Consider the following 22,066-nt stretch of genomic DNA (forward strand, 5'->3'; position numbering starts at 1 on the left):
ACAGAGAGAAGGGTGCAGGATCAGTGCTTCCCCAAAAGGTGGTGCTGTTGCACTTCACCTGCCCCCTCGGAGCCCTTCCTGGGCCAGCTGCGATCCAGAAAACGGTTTTCTTAAAGCCCTGGCAGCAACAGCGCATCAAAAAGACATTTGACATTTTTTGCCGTTTTGCTAATTAGCTGCGCTCCTTTCGGTTGCCAAAAGAAAGGGAGGAAGGAGGTGGGGAGAATCTGTTTGCAGGATCTCAGCCAGCCTCTGCTAGGCATGCCCCTGTGATATTTGCATCTTTTTCTTTTAATGTACTCTCGTTCCAAAGCAGACATGCCTCTCTTTAAGGAAACACGGGGGAAATGCACACTTGAAAGGTCTGCAGCTGCTGCCACCAAACTGATGCTCTCTAGAAGTTTTGGACTACAAATCCCATCAGCCCCAGCCAGAAGAGGCTGCTGCCCAGGGCTGGCATACCTGTGAAGCAAGATGAGGCCACTGCCTCAGGCGGCAAGATCCACAGGGGCAGAAGACCTGTCTTCGGAGGAATTCATCACCTGCTGCTGCTGCTGCTGCCTTGCTAGCAGCAAAAGCTACGGCAAACACTGGAAGTCAGAAATGCCAGCTCCTTGGCAGCCATCCATCAATGCCTCTACAATGGTCTCTTGCAGGAGGTGCTGCTGGTCTCCTTCCACCCTTTGTTCCCAATGCAGATCTTTATTTCTGCAAAAATAAAAGGAGGCTGCAATTTAAATTGCACTTTAACCTGTATTTTAAATTGTCCCCCCCCCTTTTTTTCCTTATGTTTTTACTGAAATTTTATTGGTGTTAGCCGCCCTGAGCCCGGCTCTGGCCGGGGAGGGTGGGGAATGAATGAATGAATGAATGAATGAATAAAGATAATAATTATTTTCCCCTTGTTCATGATGTCAATCTTCACTCACTCCTTCTTCCTGTTAGGATATAGTTCCATTCCACCTTTAAGACAGGCATGTGGAGTTGTTGTATGTCACATGTCTGTTTACTTCCAGCACAGTCTGCTGGGAACTTCCGTTGTATATATGTTATGTACTGAGTTGAATAGGATCCGAAAGGCAGCAGTCTGATTGGTCCTAGGACAATAGGATTCAGAATGCAGCAGTCTGATTGGTCCTAGAACAATAGGATTCAGAATGCAGCAGTCTAATTGGTCCTAGAACAATAGGATTCAGAGTGCAGCAGTCTGATTGGTCCACAGGTGCCACCCAATCCAGCTCCAGGTGGAAGTGAATCCGAAACCTGATTGGCCTACAGGTGAGTCTCGGAATTAGCCAATCACGTGGGGCCCATTGTGTAAATAATGTATATAAAGCAGATATTTGGGGGGGAACTTTCATTCCTCACTACTATAAAGAGCATGAAATCCACTCTCGACTCCGAGTATATTTCAATATAGCTTTTGCCTCTGCTGTTTGCTTGGACACGAAGGCAAGCAGACATGTTTTTCTTTTGTCCTGATGCTGAATAAACGCTTGTAAATATGCTTACATCTGCCTCTGCCCGCCTCTTCCGTTGCAAAGAGTTCTTATCTCTGCTGGCTTGCGTGCTAAGCTTCTGAAGGATTCTGAGGCTTGAGTCACAGTTTTTGATGCTGTTCCAAGAACCGGACTTCGCCCGGCTACCGGCCAGTGGGCTGGAGCCAGCTGGGGGCCTGCCAAATGCCCCCGTCTCCCCGACGCATCTCAACACTTGGCCTGGCCTGGTGCTCGACAGACACCATTTTGTTGCTCATTCTTGGTCAGTGGCGTAGCGCAGCGTGGGGGGTGCCGTGGTCCCGGCTGCAATTTCTGAGGGGGCACAACCAGAGCCCAGCTTCCATGGGGATCCCTGCCCACCCCAGTGAAGGGGGCAGAGCAGCATGTTAGGGGGCTGCCACCACTGGCGACCAGCCACATTCTGGAGGGCTCTGTCCCCAGCTCTCCATTCTTTTCTGCCTGCCATCCACCAGGGGTCTCTGTGTTGGTTATTTTCAGATTAGTTGCGCTGCAGAAGGTGTGCTGGGGAGGCCACACATTCAAGAAATGCATAATAATTTTTGCTAGGTTTAAATAACAATAACAAAACATCCTTTTACACTAAATTACAATATATCAATAAACAGGACCCATCCACCAGGGTACTGAGAGAGCTACTTGCTGCTCTTTATATACTATAGTAAAGGTAAAGGGACCCCTGACCATTAGGTCCAGTCGTGGTTGACTCTGGGGTTGCGGTGCTGGTCGAGGGAGCCGGCATACAGCTTCCGGGTCATGTGGCCAGCATGACTAAGCCACTTCTGGCGAACCAGAGCAGCGCACGGAAACGCCGTTTACCTTCCCGCTGGAGCGGTACCTATTTATCTACTTGCACTTTGACGTGCTTTCGAACTTAGGGATCTGCAGGAGAAGTGTGCTGGTGTCTGTTGGCATTGGTCGCTGTGATGTTCGGGCAGAAGAAAGCTTTTGAAGCTCCTGAATGAACGACCAGGAGGGAGAGAACATGCCAGTCAGGCATGTGTCTCTGCCAGGGTCCTACTCGAGTGTAGGCTGAGCTCCTGACACCTCCTTCAACCGTTCCTCATAAGGCTTGGTTTCTGGACCCTTGATCATCTTGGTTGCACACATTCCAGCTTGTCAACATCCTTCTCAAATTGTGGTGCCCAGAACTGGTCACAGGGAAATGTAATGGGGTCAGGGAAATGCAAAAAGGGGTTTTGTTCGACTCCATCTCAACCAGCTTGTGTGGAATGCCTCAGCAGACATCCGGTCGAGGCTGAAGGAGCTAGAGATTTGAAGGCTGCGCAGTTGATGCAGAAGCAGAAGCACAAGTTAGAGCAGACTCTGAAAATCAGAAGAGCTAATGGCCTTACAGACTCATCTGAATTCCAGTAATTGATCTCTCCATCTCATAAGGAGCATAAGCTCTGGTAAATGCATACATCACTGGAACAACTGGATGTTGGGTTGGAAATAACCGGCAGGCGAGTCGTGGGTGTTCATGTGGGAGGCATCTCCTCGACCAAGTGTCGGAGAGTCCCTTTTATTGTATTTTACCCCAATTGCCTCAGATATGCTTAGTGCTGATTGGTTACACGTGGGTTGCGTATAAGCGTTACATTATTACATACACATACGAGGGGTTTACATGCAGACATACGCATCACTAGACAGAGAGAGTACAGGAACATGGTAATCTATGATTGATAGGCTGGTACGCAGAGATTATATAGAGTGCACTTAACATTCCTCTAGTCTGTAGTAATAAACAGGGGATGTGTATAGTTAGATAACAGGGTCATGACATCACTTAAAGACTTGGAGCTTTCTGTGTCAGGGTTGTTCAGGAGGCAATGTGTAGGAACAGCGCCTACGCAGGACTCCAAGAATTCAACAGGGAAACAGCACAGGAAGAGAACACAGGAAGGCCATATTCTTAGTCACACAGGGCAAGGCATACTCTACATCTCCCCCTTTCTTTTCTTATATACAAGGTTTTTTATTCTACTACTGAATGCATGGAAATGCTGATGGATAGCTGAGGAGAGGCTCACAGCTCTTGCAATGCCATGCCATGCCATGCATTGAGTTGGGATGAGTTTCAGCTGGAGGGTGTCAGGAGCTCGTCCTACTCTTGAGTAGGACCCTTGCAGAGACACATGCCCGACTGGCATGTTCCCTCCCTCCAGGTTTATCGTTCGGGAGCTTCAAAAGCTTTCTTCAGCCCGAACATCACAGCGACCGATGCCAACAGACATCGGCACACTTAGGGATCCACAGAGTCTTCGCAGCTTTTCGTGACAGACCTCAGCAACTCAGCATTTTGGCTAATCTACTTTATTTACATATAAACATACACGGAGCACTGCAACATGGCTCCCTCTCTCTCTAGCATCAGACAGCAAAGAGAAAAAACAAAGGACAACAGTCCCTCTTCACGGAACACAGTAACACAAACATCCTGTCTCCGTCACTTCCCACACTGTGGAGTCAAAACATACACTGTTGTGTGATAGACAACAATCCCATGACTACAATCACGGAGCAGGAATTCTAACAGGGGGCACCTAAAGTTCACCCACTCCAACCCAGTGAATGTTAATAGGCCCAGTTATGCCCAATACGTCTGCCAAGTTTGTTTGTGGTACTGTAAGAATGGTAAGGTAAAGGACCCCTGGACGCTTAAGTCCAGTCAAAGGCAACTATGGGGTGTGGTGCTAATATTGCTTTCAGGCCGAGGCAGCCGGCGTTTGTCCACAGACAGCTTTCCGGGTCATGTGGCCAGCAGGACTAAACCGCTTCTGGTGCAACAGAACACTGTGATCAGTGCCAGAGTGCACAGAAATGCCATTTATCTTCCTGCCACAGCGGTACCTATTTATCTACTTGTACTGGCATGCTTTCGAACTGCTAGGTTGGCAGGAGCTGGGACAGAGTGATGGGAGCTCATTCCATCATGGGGATTTGAACTGCCGACCTTCCTATCAGCAAGCCCAAGAGGCTCAGTGGTTTAGATCACAGTGCCACCCGCTCCCCTGGTACTGTAATAGGAGCACAGAGCCAGGGTTGATGTGCATCAAGGAGTGCCACAGGAAGGCTTTAGCATGGGGAAATGTTCTGTGCTTTTTGAAAGGGTGTGCACTAGAACATGGAGCATGTAAGCATTTATTCGTTGTATTTCTTCGCTACTCTTCACCGGAAAGTCTCAGGGCACGTTGCAGCAGACAGAAACACAATTAAAACCGTGAAGGACAGTCCCATCGATAGCCACAAAACCAAGCCTCAATACATTTCAGGGAAGACACAAAAATAGATTCTTTGGTTTGCAAAGGGCAGGGTAAAGTGAAGCCTTGTCAGCATCTGTCAGAAGATGGAACCAGACACACCGCTTGGAGTTCCACATAACGGGGGTCTTCACCAAAAAGTACTCTAATGAGCTGGGTCCTGAACTTCTTCTTTTTATTGGTTTTCACAAGAACAAATTTAAAATAGTGAAGAAGAAAAAAAACTTTTAACATATCCATACATGAGATTCTCTGAATCTTGTGACTTGCCCCCATCTCTTACATGGGTCCTTAAAATAATTTCCCTAAAACTACATATCATTACATTCTCCACAGTTTTCATGTCTCTAAACTGTTCATGTCTTTCGTTTCTTTACAAGGTATTTTTAAAGTCCAGCTAACGTTTTTATTTGTTTACAATAGTCTAAGTAAGTTATGAATTTCCCCCATTCTTTTTTAAAGTCTTTATCTTCTTGATCCCCGAGTTTCCCGGTCAGTTTTGCCATTTCAGCATAGTCCCTTTGGGACTTTTGGTTATTTCCATCTTTGGGCTAGTAGCATCCTTGCAGGGCACTGAACTTTGAGGAGTGCTGTTTAGTAGGGTAATAGCATTAAATATAGCCCCTTTATTGATTGATTGATTGATTGATTGATTGATTGTATTTATGCCTGAACTCTCTCCCCCCCGCTGGAACGTCAAGGTGCTGTACGTGGTTCTCTCTCTCCTCATTTAATCCCCACAGTAACCCTGTGAGGTAGGCCAAGAGGCAGTTGATGGTTCCAAGGTCCCCCAGTGAGTTTCATGCCCAAATGGGGATTTGAACCCTGGGCTCGATCTCGACACATCAAAGAAGCATTTCACTTAAACTTGTTGCAAACTTTGCATGGGAAATCAGGTTAGCAAAAACAGAACTCCATGGCGCCATCTGGTGCCACAGTGTTAGAATGCACAAGCAACGCATTGTTGTTGTTTAGTTCTTTAGTTACGTCCAACATTTCTCCAGTGAAAATAGGGACGGTTTGGGTGCAGGCTGGCTGGGTGGAAGTGGTAGTGAGTTGTTAGAGAACAAGTGTGTGGCCTGTGGCCTGCCATCTAAGTCATATCCTCCAACATTTCTCTGATGAAAATAGGGATGTCCTATCTAATAATGGAAGCGAGAGCTGGACCATAAAGAAGGCTGATCGCCGAAGAATTGACACTTTTGAATTATGGTGCTGGAGGAGACTCTTGAGAGTCCCATGGACTGCAAGAAGATCAAACACATCCATTCTTAAGGAAATCAGCCCTGAGTGCTCACTGGAAGGACAGATCGTGAAGCTGAGGCTCCAATACTTTGGCCATCTCATGAGAAGAGAAGACTCACTGGAAAAGACCCTGATGCTGGGAAAGATGGAGGGCACAAGGAAAAGGGGACGCCAGAGGATGAGATGGTTAGACAGTGTTCTCGAAGCTACAAACATGAACCTGACCAAACTGCGGGTGGCAGTGGAAGACAGGAGTGCCTGGCGTGCTCTGGTCCATGGGGTCACGAAGAGTCGGACACGACTGAACGACTAAACAACAACAAATCTAATAATATGCCTGTTGCCTTTGTCCATGGGGTTTCAACAACAACAACATCTAATAATAATAATAATAATAATAATAATAATAATACCCTGCCCATCTGACTGGATTGCCCCAGCCACTCTAGGCAGCCTCCAACACATGTAAAAACATAACAAAACATTAAACATTAAAAAGTTTCCCTATACAGGGCTGCTTTCAGATGTCTTCTAAAGGTTGTATAGTTCCTTATCTCTTTGGCTTGGGGTGTGTGTGTGTGTGTCACATAACACCATACCCTGCAATATTTCTCTGATGAAAATTGTTGTTGTTTAGTCGTTTAGTCGTGTCTGACTCTTCATGACCCCATGGACCAGAGCATGCCAGGCACTCCTGTCTTCCACTACCTCCCGCAGTTTGGTCAAACTCATGCTGGTAGCTTCGAGAACACTGTCCCACCATCTCGTCCTCTGTTGTCCCCTTCTCCTTGTGCCCTCCATCTTTCCCAGCATCAGGGTCTTTTCCAGTGAGTCTTCTCTTCTCATGAGGTGGCCAAAGTCTTGGAGGCTCAGCTTCAGGATCTGTCCTTCTAGTGAGCACTCAGGGCTGATTTCCTTAAGAATGGAGAGGTTTGATCTTCTTGCAGTCCATGGGACTCTCAAGAGTCTCCTCCAGCGCCAGAATTCAAAAGCATCAATTCTTCGGCGATCAGCCTTCTTGATGGTCCAGCTCTCACTTCCATACATCACTACTGGGAAAACCAGAGCTTTAACTATACGGACCTTTGTTGGCAAAAACAACGCATACAAAGTGTTTTTTCTTTGCCAGTGCAGCCGAGTCCCTGGTCTCTCAGGTCCTAAGCCAGCATGGACTCTAACCACTATAAAACCCTGACTCTCATTCTTATGCATTTAACTCCACTGTATTTATGGACATGGTTACATTTATGGAGGTGCACCCCCCCTTGCCCCAAAGGACTGTCCACAGGACCCCACAGACCGCAAATCCTCTGCTGTCTGGAGGGGTCCTTGATTTGGCTGTTTAGAATCATAGAATCATAGAGTTGGAAGAGACCACAAGGGCCATCGAGTCCAACCCCCTGCCAAGCAGGAAACACCATCAGAGCACTCCTGACATATGGTTGTCAAGCCTCTGCTTAAAGACCTCCAAAGAAGGAGACTCCACCACACTCCTTGGCAGCAAATTCCACTGTCGAACAGCTCTTACTGTCAGGAAGTTCTTCCTAATGTTTAGGTGGAATCTTCTTTCTTGTAGTTTGGATCCATTGCTCCGTGTCCGCTTCTCTGGAGCAGCAGAAAACAACCTTTCTCCCTCCTCTATGTGACATCCCTTTATATATTTGAACATGGCTATCATATCACCCCTTAACCTCCTCTTCTCCAGGCTAAACATGCCCAGCTCCCCTAGCCGTTCCTCATAAGGCATCGTTTCCAGGCCTTTGACCATTTTGGTTGCCCTCCTCTGGACACGGTCCAGTTTGTCAGTGTCCTTCTTGAACTGTGGTGCCCAGAACTGGACACAGTACTCCAGGTGAGGTGGCTGTTTGTTGGCCTGCCAAGCTGTGCCTCTCCACCAACACTCAATCTGTGTATTTGCAAATAAACTCTGAGATTACAAAATGCCAATAAACCCCTGGCGGCTTCCTTCCGAAGCTGGATAAGCGTTGCTGCTCCCTGGGAGCCCCTCTCTGCTAGGAAAAGCGGGGCGCCGGATTAACAATAGGAACAATTTGCAAATAATCAAGTTATTCCTGCCTCCCTCGTCGCGTCATCGATTTTCTCGGGGAATATTTCTTGGCACATCCTTCCGAGGCTTCCCAGCTACGAGAGAAAAGCAGAAGTAATTGGATCCAAAGAGGTTGGAGATGATCAATAACAGGGGGTCTTTGTTCAACTGATACTTTTAACACCAGGAAGCATATTGAATAACTCCACAGGGCAGGGCAGACATCTGGCTGCGTTAGTAAAGTATGACTGACAGGGGGATGGCGGAGCAGGGGACATTCGCTTCTCAGCTTCCAGGCTGGTCTGCCCAAATCCCAGCTTGTGTCAGGACAGGCAGGTGCAGTAGAAGAAGAAGAAGAAGAAGAGTTTGGATTTGATATCCCGCTTTATCACTACCCTAAGGAGTCTCAAAGCGGCTAGCAATCTCCTTTCCCTCCCTCCCCCACAATAAACACTCTGTGAGGTGAGTGAGGCTGAGAGACTTCAGAGAAGTGTGACTGGCCCAAGGTCACCCAGCAGCTGCATGTGGAGGAGCGGGGAAGCGAACCCGGTTCACCAGATTACCGAGTCTGCCACTCTTAACCACTACACCATGCTGGTTCTTAGATCCTTAGATCCTTTGGCTAGGTCAGGACGATATGGGATTGTTGTTTGTTGTTGTTGTTTAGGCGTTTAGTCCTGTCCGACTCTTCGTGACCCCTTGGACCAGAGCACGCCCGGCCCTCCTGTCTTCCACTGCCTCCCGCAGTTTGGTCAGACTCATGTTTGTAGCTTCGAGAACACTGTCCAACCATCTCATCCTCTGTCGTCCCCTTCTCCTTGTGCCCTCCATCTTTCCCAACCTCAGGGTCTTTTCCAGGGAGTCTTCTCTTCTCATGAGGTGGCCAAAGTATTGGAGCCTCAGCTTCACGATCTGTCCTTCCAGTGAGCACTCAGGGCTGATTTCCTTAAGAATGGATACGTTTGATATGGGATTGGGGGGGGGCAACTCCCATCTCTTGTGGGGGCAGAATTAGTTCCAGCACCATCCGTTAAGAGTTTGGGTGTAATCTTTGACACTTCCCTTTCCATGGAGGCGCAGATTGCAGCTACGACAAAGGCAGCATTTTTCCATCTCCGCCAAGCTAAGCAGTTGGCTCCTTACCTCTCTCGCCCTGACCTAGCCACTGTGATCCACACGACGTTCACCTCCAGATTGGATTATTGTAACTCGCTCTACTTGGGGCTGCCCTTGGGACTCACCCAGAAACTCCAGCAGGTGCAGAATGCCGCGGTGAGATTCCTTACGGGGTCCTCGCCGCGGGATCACATTCACCTGGTGCTATACCAGCTGCACTGGCTCCCAGTGGAGTACAGGATCAGGTTTATGGTGCTGGTTTTAACCTTTAAAGCCCTATACGGCCTAGGACCCTCGTACCTACGGGACCGCCTCTCCTGGTATGCCCCACAGAGGACCTTATGGTCTTCAAATAAAAACATCTTGGAGATCCCGGGCCACAGGGAGGTTTGGCTGGCCTCAACCAGAGCCAGGGCTTTTTCGGCCGTGGCCCCGATCTGGTGGAACACTCTGTCCCAAGATACTAGGGCCCTGCAGGACTTGACATCTTTCCGCAGGGCCTGCAAGACAGAGCTGTTCCACCAGGCCTTTGGCCAGGGCACAGCCTGACCCCCTCCTTTGGTAATCCTCACAGAACTTTAGCCCAATGGTTGCCATCAATTTGATATGAACTGATTTTATAATGAATTGATTTTAGAATGCTGTATTATTTTACTGTTGTTAGCCGCTCTGAGCCCAGCTTTGCCTGGGGAGGGTGGGATATAAATAAAATGTTGTTGTTGTTGTTGTTGTTGTTGTTACTGCGCCTTGGACTACTGCCATGTGCTCTATGCGAGGCTACCTTTGAAGGTGACCCGGAAACTACAACTAATCCAGAATACAGCAGCTAGACTGGCTCCGGCTGGGGTACAAATAAATTTTAATTAATTAATTAATTAATCAATCAATCAATTAATTAATTAATTATATAGATTGGGATGGTGAACTTTATGGAAAAGTCAACGTATTTTTAAAAACGCTTAAAAAAAGCATTTTCAGAGCGTTTTAAAATGTGTGTAGATTCCAGCTCAGTTTTGCTCACACGCAGCAAAAAGTTGTAGGCCGGCCCTGATGGCAGAGGTACAAAACACTATTTCCCCTGCAGACCAGTGAGAAGTGTGGATCTAGATCCTTTGCAAAAGGACAATCGGATTCACTGAACTTGCCTGTTCTTGGGGTCAAGAATAGGTAAAGGTAAAGGGACCCCTGACCATTAGGTCCAGCCGTGACCGACTCTGGGGTTGCGGTGCTCATCTCGCTTTACTAGCTGAGGGAGCCGGCGTACAGCTTCCAGGTCATGTGGCCAGCATGACTAAGCCGCTTCTGGCGAACCAGAGCAGCGCACGGAAGCGCCATTTACCTTCCCACCAGAGCGGTACCTATTTATCTACTTGCACTTTGACATGCTATCGAACTGCTAGGTTGGCAGGAGCAGGGACCGGGCAACGGGAGCTCACCCCGTCGCGGGGATTTGAATCGCCGACCTTCTGATTGGCAAGTCCTGGGCTCTGTGGTTTAACCCACAGCGCCACCTGCGTCCTGGGATCAAGAATGCCACTTGCCAATTCAGTTTATTGCAGGAGAAGATAAATGCATTTGGTATTTGTGGGGTGGAGTGCTCTGAAGCATTTCTTCTGTTGCCTATAGTCTCTCCGGCTACATACATACTGAAAGCACGCACCCAAAGGCAGGCAAAGCTGTATGTAGGAGGGAGCAGGCACAGTTCAAACTGTGAATAATAGAAGACAGATAATAGAGAAAGGGCAAAGGTGCCGTTTTCCTGCCTCTCCACAAAAGTCCTCTTGTGACTCAAGAAACAGGGAAGAATAGCAAGCCTGGTGATCAGAATGCTACTCAGGCAAACTGAAGCTTTTTTTATTATTAAACTGCCCCCCCCATATAAATATATTTAAAAACAAAAATGTGTGGTTGGCAAATTTCTTTTTTATTATTATAATTTTTACTGAGTTTTGCTTTACATACCTCCACAGAAAGATTCCACCCAAAGTTCAAACTGAAACTGACAATAAACAAATACATAAAAATACATAATAACTAAATATCTCCCCCCCCATTACCCATGATGATTATTCTGAATTATCAAACCTAAACGCTCTAGTATTTTGAGTTGACAGCTGTCTACCGCCTCAATTTGAGTCATTCTTTCCTTTCCTTAATTGCCTTCTTTAGATCCCCCCCCCATTTCTTAGTATCAACTTATTTAATTATAGTAACTGTTTTGTCTTTTGCAAAAATTAATCAAAGCATAGTAAAGTAGTGAGAACAATGTTTTTCTAGGTGATTTTTATAACACTCCCCGTTCCTCACTGAAATTTTGGCTTGTTCGGTTCCTAATCATTTCTGTCATTTTAGTCAGGTCAATGTATTCAATAATAATAATAATAATTTATTATTTGCACCCCGCCCATCTGGCTGGGCTTCCCTAGCCACTGTGGGCAGCTTCCAACAAAGATTAAATATACATTAAAATGTCACACGTTAAAAACTTCCCTGAACAGGGCTGCCTTCAAATAAATAACTTTATTTCCACTCTTCCTTTGTTGAAATCTCTCCCCCCTTCCATTTTCTGGCAATAAGCATTCTTGCCGCTGTTTGTTGTTGTTTTTTTTTTACTCTAAAATAATTTCCAAAAACGTCTTACACATGGATAGTGAATGGTGTGGATGGGTGATTGGCTGCAGCCTGGCCTGGCTCCAGATGAGGGGATGACCTCTTTGCCTTCAGCTGGGCCATCACTTACAGCTGCTCCACTACCGGTTGGGTCAGGGGAGGCTGAGGCGGCCCCTGGGTCTAGTAACCCACCGACGTCTCCCGAGCTGCAGAGACTAAGGTCTGAGAGTAGAAGAGACCTGAGTACTCGCAGGAGGAATGTTCGCCTTAGGGCGAAACAGGGAGGTGAGTTGCTGGGGGATCAGGACCGGCCGTTACCCTGCCAAAGATAAAAGGCTGTCGGACCCTGCCCCAGGCTGTGGGAGCAACATTGCTGTATACCAGACCCTGCCTGAGATCCTGTACCTGTCCTTGCCTGGTTTCCTGCCTCGTGCCCTGCCTTGGCCCTGTCAGACTGACTCCTTGCAGAATCTTTGGATTCGAGACCAGACCGATTGGCTGGCCAGGGGATGATGCGGCTGGGAATCCCCCAATCGCACGGGGCTGGGCTCCAGCCGCTGTGCACATGGTGGGGCCGTGAAGCCTGCAACTCCACCTCCTTCGAAGGGTGGAAGTGGCTATGGTGGACTAGATGGGCTGTTGGTCTGATCCACAGGCTGGTCTTAGGTTCTTATGAACTTCAGAGGAAGGGCTGTAGCCCAGGGGGAGAAGGTCCCAGGTCCAATTCTCATTGGCATCTCCTTTACTGAGCTTGAGGGACCAATGGCTGGACTTGGCATAAGGCAACTTCCTGTGAGATTCTCACACTTGGGCTCACACGGAAACGTTGAACTGGTGGCAACTGAGCAGGCGTGAGACCTTGGGTTGTAGTCACTGGGTCAGGGAAGATGCTGATCCAGGGTGTGGACAAATTCATCAAGGAGAAGGAGCTCCATAGCTACTAGTCATGTGTTGGGTTGAAATAAGCGACGGACGAGCAGCTGGTGTCATGTGGGAGGCATCTCCTCGACCAAGTGTCGGAGAGTCCCTTTTATTGAACATTACACCAATTGTCTCATATGTGCTTGGTGCTGATTGGTTACACGTGGTGTGCGTTACAAGCGTTATAGTGTTGCATATACATACAAGGGGTTGCGTGTAAGGCATTAAGCATCATTAGATAGAGGGAACCCAGGAACACAGTAATCTATGATTGACAGGGTGGTACTCAGAGATTGTACAGAGTGCACTTAACATTCTTCCAGTCCACGGTGATAAGGAGAGGATGTATACAGTTAGATAGGAAGGTCATGGCATCACTTAACATTCCGAGCTAGCGGTGCCAGGGTAGCTCAGAAGGGAATGTACAGAAATAAAGCCTACGCAGCATCTCCAGGAATACAATACTCTACAGTCATGTGTACTGTTACCTCCAGAACCAGAGTCGTATTCTTCTGAATGCTAGTTGTTGGAAACAGCAAGAGAGGTGAGCCCTGTTGCATTCAGATCATGCTTTCAGAATGGCCATTGTGAATATGGGATGCTGGGTGATATGGCTCCTTGGTCTGATGCAGCTGCAAGGCTCCTCCTTCTGTTCTTTTAGCTACGAAACAGCTGGGGGGAAATCGAGGGCACTTGCGAGCCTGAATATGAAAAGCAAATTATATCATGGAAGGTAAATATGTGTGCCTTGCTGCAGGAACTAATTTGTGCCACCATCCCCCCCCCTTTATCAGATCGGCACAGCAGGGTCTCTTCTCGCTGGCTCCCTGGGGATGTCTTTGCAGCGACGGATTGCTCCCTGAGTCAGCAAACAGACTAAATGCAGAAAATGACAATATGAACGAGCTGAAGAGGGGAGCTCATTAAACAGGAGAGAAACATTGGCTTTCTCCGCAATATTGCAAAATGATTCACATCGTCCAACAGGAAATGGTGGCCAATGGGATAAAGATGAAGGCATTTTATGATTTGGAGGACAACCTGTTCTCTCTCTCTCTCTCTCTCTTGCTTCTGTCACCTGCATGAGTTGTATAGAAAGAATTCACCCTCACATGAATGCCCAGGCACACAGTAGGAATACAAGGAGTTGACTTATACAGAGTCAGACCCACAGACCTCTGGCTGACCACTACATGATACTGGACCAGGTGAGCAACTGCAGACTATGCTTATGTTCTTAAGACCTTTGTTCCATCTACGTCAGTATTATCAATACTGACTGGTAGCAGGTATCCAGGATTTCAGACTAGGGGCACAGCTATGTCACCCGATGCATTATGTGGTTTGGTGCACATGAATGTGTGTTGGGGGCATGTGGGCAGTCAGAAGGTCCTGAAGCCAAGCTAGAAGGGGAAGCTGGTGTTGCAGGAGCAAACATGGTGTCAGGGACCAGGGCTTGTACCTCACATTGTATCCAGTATGAGCTATGTCTATCCTCAGCCAAAGCACAACACACTGTGAGAAGGTAGAGGAACCAAGGATGAGTGGAGCTATGGACTCCTTTGGCAAGAGCAATTTGTCATGGGCTGGCTGAGTCAGGACAATGCAGATGGAGGGTTAGCTGAGAACACAGGCAAGGGCACCAGCAGCATATAGGACCCACCCACTGGGAGTCAGGGAATCTGCCAGCAAAGTTTTGGAAAGGGAGGGCTTCCCCAACCTGTTCTGTCCAGCCTTGTGAGGGAAGCTGTGATGGCCTGGGACTCGGGCTCGGACTCAGAACCAGAGGAGACTCAGTCTGCACCGGATCGAAGCCTCAGGCATCATCTGAACCAAGTCTGGGGCCTGATCCTGAAGAGTCCCAGTCTGCACAGGTTCCCCTCTAACAAGCACCAGCTGGGCCGAGTCAGGGGCCTGAGCCTGCCCTGGCTCCAGATGCGGGGATGACCTTGTTGCCTTCAGCTGGGCCAGCACTTACAGCTGGGTCAGGGGAGGCTGAGGCGGCCCCTGGGTCTAGTAAGCCACCGACGTCTCCCAAGCTGCAGAGACTCAGGTCTGAGAGAAGGAGAGACCTGAGTACTCGCAGGAGGAGCGCTCACCTCCGGGCAAAACAGGGAGGTGAGTTGCCAGGGGATCAGGACCGGCCGTTACCCCAACAAAGATAAAAGGCTGTCGGGCCCCGCCCTTTTACTTAAAATGCATTTCTGGGTTATTTGTGGGGCCTGCCTGGTGTTTTTACATGAGTAGAATGTGTGCTTTTGTTTAAAATGCATCTCTGGGTTATTTGTGGGGCATAGGAATACGTTCATTATTATTTTTTCAAAATATAGTCTGGCCCCCCACAAGCTCTGAGAGACAGTGGACTGGCTCCCTGCTGACCCCTGTTCTAGGGCTTCTAGCCAGTTAGAGCCCTTGCCTTTGCGTGGGTGTGTATAGGATTAGCCGTGTGTACTGCTTGAATGGCCCTAACCTGCCACAGTATGATAAACTTTAAAGCTTTTGGAAGGACCTCATCACCTCATCATCTTTGGCAACTGGAAGCCAAGCCACAGTTGATGGCACCTGGAGTGAGGGTCACATCAAAATTCAATCTGTTCTGGCCAGGGTAGGGAACCTGTGACTCCCCATATGTTGTTGTTCTCATGCTCCCATCATCCCCAGCTAGCATGGCCAATGGTCATGGGTGACGATGATGGGTCTTGTGGGCCAGGCAGGGATCTCACCTCTAGGATAGGCTCTTTCTGAGAAAAGGTGCCTTCAGCACTGGACAGCTCCTTCACAGTTTGTGGTCTTCTGGTAATCCCACCCAACCAAGCTGATTCATCTCTGCTCCAAAAGGATGGAGAGGTGAAGAAAGAAGATTATACCAAGAGAGGTTGCAGCAGGTGGCCCTCTATTTGTTACCTGAGGCCCTCTGATTGTTACTGGGCTGTAACTCCGACCATCTCTAAGCATTGGCCATGAGAATCGCAGTCCAGCAATATCTGGAGGGTTACAGGTTTTCAACTCCTCATAAAGGGATATCCAGACAGTGTGGTGCAGTGCTTAGAGTGTCAGACCTAGGAGGCCAGGTGTGATGGCCTGGGACTTGGGCTCAGACTTGGAACCAGAGGAGTCTCAGTCCGCACCGGAGCCTTTGCCTCAGGCATCATCTGAACCTAGTCTGGGGCCTGATTCTGAAGAGCCCCAGTCTGCACAGGTTCCCCTGCAACAAGCACCACTGGGCCGAGTCAGAGGCCTGAGCCTGCCCTGGCTCCAGATACGGGGATTCCCTCGTTGCCTTCAGCTGGGCCATCACTTACAGCTGCTCCACTACCGGTTGGGTCAGGGGAGGCTGAGGCGGCCCCTGGGTCTAGTAACCCACCGATGTCTCCTGAGCTGCAGAGACTAAGGTCTGAGAGTAGGAGAGACCTGAGTACTCGCAGGAGGAGTGCTCACCTTTGGGCCAGACAGGGAAGTGAGTCACCAGGGGGATCAGGACTGGCCATTACCCCGAGAGAGATAAAAGGCTATCAGACCCTGCCCCAGGTTGCGGGAGCACATTGCTGTTTGCTAGAACTTGCCTGAGGCCCTGTGCCTGACCTTGCCTGGTTCCCTGCCTTGTGACCTGCCTTGGCCCTGTCGGACAGACGCCTAGCGGAACCCTTGGATTCAGGACCGGATCTGGACCGTGTTGCTTGGGTTTACCCTGAGGCCCAGGACTCCAGGGTTCAAATCCCCACTGGGTGACCTTGCGCCAGTCACTGTCTCTCTGCCTAACCTACCTCACAGGGTTGTCGTGCAGGGTGAAATGAGGAGGGAGAGAACCTCGTACAGTGGCACCTCGGGTTACATACGCTTCAGGTTACAGACTCCGCTAACCCAGAAATAGTGCTTCAGGTTAAGAACTTTGCTTCAGGATGAGAACAGAAATCATGCTCCGGCGGCACAGCAGCAGCAGCAGCGGGAGGCCCCATTAGCTAAAGTGGTGCTTCAGGTTAAGAACAGTTTCAGGTTAAGAACGGACCTCCGGAACGAATTAAGTACTTAAGAGGAGGTACCACTGTACAGCGCTTCAAGCTCCTGAGAGAGAAAAGAGGTGTGATATAAATGTAATCAATGAAAATATGAGCTGTTTTCCCCTTCCCAAATGGAGAGCCTTCTGGTTTCCCTATCCTGAATTCTACAGTGCAATGGAGGGCACATCCATCTCCTTAATCAATGCTTTGAAAGAGAAGGAGGTGTTTAGGGCCAGGGGCATGAAATATTTGGTCTGTGGGGGAAGCAGAAACCTAGTGATTGTTCTTTTCTGGGACAAGCAGGGTGATTTAGTCAAACAACCTGCCAGCACTGAGGATGCAAACACCCCACTTGACAATTAAACTTGCTCCAAAAAATGCAGCACGGCAAACGGCTTCCTTTGCAATTACTGGAGAGGTGTGCAGGAGAGAAGCCATCGCTTTAAAGAACTTTCATTCCTTATGGGCGAGGAAACGAGGAGATGAAATATCTGTGCCTGTTAAAAAGAAGACATTTGCTTGCAGTTTTTTGTGTGGGGTGGGGGGTGAGAACGAACCACCATCTTCTCCGAACAGGTTCCTTAATAGTGTGCTTAGACTAAAATTACAATCTTCCTCACTCGTTTCTCTTTCTTCTAAACAGAAGAATGGAAATGAAGGCCTCGCAGGCTATTAGGATAAATCAAGAGCAGTTAGGCCCGGTGAGGTATTTACAAGGAGTGCGTAATAGATTTTTTTTGGGGGGGGGGGGTCGGAGGCAGTGTAATTACCTAGCAGACCCAGGGCTGGGAATAGAAGGGGCGGGGAGAAGCACTGAGAGGGATGGGGACAGGAAGAGGAAAGGCACATTGATGCACATCAAAGAAAACAGTATCCAGCTCTGAAAAAGTTTCGGTCCAACCACCCAGCACCTTGCCACCCATTCCGCTGACAATTTAATGGGCTTGCAAGTGCCTGGGAGATGGGGAAAGGGCTTTGTTAGTGGGGAAGCCCAGCCAGATGGGTGGGGTATAAATTATTATTGTTGTTGTTGTTGTTGTTGTTGTTGTTGTTGTTAGGCAGAAGTAGATGCTGAAGGCCTAGGACCCACGTACCTACGGGACCACTTCTCCTGGTATGCCCCGCGGAGGATCTTAAGGTCCACAAATAACAACACTTTGGAGGTCCCGAGCCTCAAGGAGGTTAGATTGGTCTCAACTAGGGCCAGGGACTTTTCAGTACTGGCCCCGACTTGGTGGAACGATCTGTCACAAGAGACTAGGGCCCTGCGGGACTTGACATCTTTCCACAGGGCCTGCAAGACGGAGCTGTTCCGCCTGGCCTTTGGTTTGGACTCAGTCTGACCCTTATGTTTCCCTCCCCTTATGGTTTTGATCTATGGGCTACTATTAAAATGAGGCTGCATTTATATTTTAACCTGTATTTTAAATTGTTATTATTATTATTATTGTAATTTTACTGGTGTTAGCCGCCCTGAGCCTGGCTCTGGATGGGGAGGGCGGGGTATAAATAAAATTTTACTATTATTGTTGTTGTTATCTCAGGCCATGCTGGTATTGACTGATCTCAAATGATCTTTAAGTTTATCCCAAAGGAGGAAAAGCAGAGCGGATCAAAGATTTTTTTTAAAAAAAAAACTCAGTGGGTAAGAGAAAACAATGTGTTTGTGTGTTGGGGGGGTGCCTACTGTCTGTACCTTGCTGTCTGTGCAAGTGTGCTAATGCACAGACCTGAGTAAATACAGTGGTGCCTCGCAAGACGAAAAGAATCCGTTTCGTGAGTCTCCTCGTCTAGCGGCTTTTTCGTCTTGCGAAGCAAGCCCATTAGCGGATTAGCGGATTAGCGCTATTAGCGGCTATTAAAGGCTTAAGGGATTAGCGGATTAGCTGCTAAATGGCTATTAGCAGCTTAGTGCCTTAGAAAAAGGGGGTGGGGAGCGAAAAAAACACCCCAGGAATCGCAAGACATTTTCGTCTTGCGAAGCAAGCCCATAGAGAAATTCGTCCTGCGAAGCACCTCCAAAACGGAAAACCCTTTCGTCTAGCGGGTTTTCCGTCTTGCGAGGCATTCATCTTGCAGGGCACCACTGTAATAAAAAAGGACATTTCAAACAACATGTAGATCCTCACACTTTTGCTTGGACTTCCCAGTGGCATGTAGCATACACTTGTATTATAAACAGACGCGGGTGGCGCTGTGGGTTAAACCACAGAGCCTAGGGCTTGCCAATCAGAAGGTCGGCGGTTGAATCCCCGCGATGGGGTGAGCTCCTGTTGCTCAGTCCCAGCTCCTGCCAACATAGCAGTTCGAAAGCACATCAAAAGTGCAAGTAGATAAATAGGTACCGCTATGGCGGGAAGGTAAACATTGTTTCCTTGCGCTGCTCTGGTTCGCCAGAAGCGGCTTAGTCATGCTGGCCACATGACCCGGAAGCTGTACGCCGGCTCCCTCGGCCAATAAAGCGAGATGAGCTCCGCAACCCAGAGGCGGCCATGACTGGACCTAATGGTCAGGGGTCCCTTTACCTTTACCTTACAATGTGCTCCACGAGCAGAAATGCGCCACTTACAAAAACCGACAAATTTGCAAAAAAAAAACACCCCAGCCTGGTGCTGTCTTGCAAATGCAAGGGGCTATGATATGGATTCAGCTTGATGCTGGAGAGGTTGCCTGGGGCACCCCAAATCTAGACTGCATTCCAGAATGGGGGCCAAAGATTCGATAGCTCCAGGAAATAAAATCCGGGTCTGCAAATCTTTCAGCCTGGAACTTCTCCAACTGCTCACTGATGTGCTCCATTGTCAAGGTTTGCTATAGGACAATCGGAGGACGTATGCCCCACGTTGTCTGCACGCCACTGGTAATTGCATTGTGATCTACTTAATGCCCGCTGTCACAGGGACAATGCTCAGTGCCAGCTATATATCTCCATTTTTATGTGATCCGCTGCTGTGACACTGGTAGACCTACCAAGGTGATAAAGTGACTGAATAAGATTCCCCATTGTCAAGTGGGTGAGTGACTCTCTGTAGATTTTGGCTGCCGCTGATTTTCCTGTGCTCTAAGTTTTATAACACTTACCTGTCACACGCAGCAAAGGGCCGTGGAGCAGGGGACTCAGCCACCTTGACACCGTCTCATCTAAGTTCCTTCCAAGAGATGGAAAGGGAAGATGCTCCCCATAAGCATTCCTCACACACCTTCTCCAGGTGATAATGAGAAATGTCAGGCAAGAGATTCCCCTACTGGAAAGGCACTGGCAACTGAAGTTTTGAGCTGGAAACACTTCCCCACCTTCCCAACTGCTTGTTTGAGGATCGTGTGAGATGGAGCAGCTCCCCTGCTATGAGCAAGAGGGGACATGATAGAAATGAATGTATATTATGTGTGACATGGAGAAAGTACATAGAGGAAAGTTCTTTTCTGGTTCGCACTGGAACTTGGGGGCGTCCATTGAAGCTGAATATTCAGAACAGAAAGGGTGGGGCCCCTGAATGTATGGAGATTGACCCTTGGGTCCAAATTGTTGGAAATAGATACACCTGTGTACAGTGGTGCCTCGCAAGACGAAATTAATCCGTTCCGTGAGTTTCTTCGTCTAGTGGTTTTTTTGTCTTGCGAAGCAACCCTATTAGCGGCTTAGCGGATTAGCGCTATTAGCGGTTTAGCGGCTATTAGCGGCTATTAAAGGTTTAAGGGATTAGCGGATTAGCTGCTAAAAGGCTATTAGCAGCTTAGCGCCTTAGAAAAAGGGGGTGGGGAGCGAAAAACCCCCTCAAGAATCGCAAGACATTTTCGTCTTGCGAAGCAAGCCCATAGAGAAATTCGTCCTGCGAAGCACCTCTGAAAACGGAAAACCCTTTCGTCTAGCGGGTTTTCCGTCTTGCGAGGCATTCATCTTGCGGGGCACCACTGTGTGTATGTATGTATATATATATATATATATATATATATATGTGTGTGTGTGTGTGTGTGTATATATATATATATATATGTATCTTTATTGAGTGTAATTAGAATTTGAAAACATACAAAATGCAATGATACAAAGGTTAATTACAAAAGCTCTAAGGAGCCAGGGCGGTAATGCGGATGATGACAATGTGAATGTATAATATTAATTGGAATACACACACACAAACACACACACATGTGTATCTATTTCCCACAATTTGGAGCCAAGAGTCAATCTCCATACATACATACATACATACATACATATATTCATATATATACAGTGGTACCTTGGGTTAAGTACTTAATTCGTTCCGGAGGTCCGTTCTTAACCTGAAACTGTTCTTAACCTGAAGCACCACTTTAGCTAATGGGGCCTCCTGCTGCCGTCACACCGCCGGAGCACGATTTCTGTTCTCATCCTGAAGCAAGGTTCTTAACCCGAGGTACTATTTCTGGGTTAGCGGAATTTGTAACCTGAAGCGTATGTAACCCGAGGTACCACTGTATATATTACACTCAATAAAGAAATAGCTCAAAATTTAAATAAATATAGAAAGGTAGAAAATTTCTCATTACAAATCTTCAGGCAACCCTGCTAATGATGGTAATTGATTACAATAATAAAGAAATTATACAACATCACTTTTAACTTGCTGATGTTTCCATAATACACTTTTCTCTCTTCATCTTTTTCTTAACGAATCAAAAAAGGGAAGACCAGGAAAGGAAACACAAAAAGGAAAAAAGAAGGAGAAGAGGAAGGGAGGGGGAGAAGGGAAGGGAAGGGGGGGGGAAGGAAAAGAAAAGAGGAAGAAAAATTCAAAGCAAGACAAACATGTTTAACTTCTGATTAGACTCATTGTACTTCTACAATTTTTTCACACACAATTCCAAGTTATTATATTTCTTTCTTTGTTTTCATCGGATATATATGTTTGTTGTTTTACAAGGTTCATTCTATTTCTGCCAGGAGATATTTGTTATTGTGATAGTTTTCCAAATATTCTTTAAAGATTTTCCATTCTTTCTGTACTTTCTGTTCTATTCTATTCTAGACTGCATCCACTGAAGTATGGTGTCCTGATCAAGGGAAGTAATAGTACCACTCTATTCTGCATGGGTCAGACCACACCTGGAATACTGTGTCCAGTTCTGGGCACCACAATTTAAGAAGGATGTTGACATGCTGGAAGGTGTGCAGAGGAGGGCAACCAAGATGATCAAGGGTCTGGAAACCAAGCCTTATGAGGAACGGTTGAAGGAGCTGGGTATGTTTAGTCAGGAAAAGAGGAGACTGAGAGGAGATATGATAGTCATCTTCAAATATCTCAAAGGCTGTCCCATGGAAGAGGGAGCCAGCTTGTTTTCTCCTGCTCTGCACAGTAGGAC

Source organism: Podarcis tiliguerta, assembly GCF_965153285.1.
Source record: "Podarcis tiliguerta genome assembly, chromosome: 7".
NCBI lineage: Eukaryota > Metazoa > Chordata > Lepidosauria > Squamata > Lacertidae > Podarcis > Podarcis tiliguerta.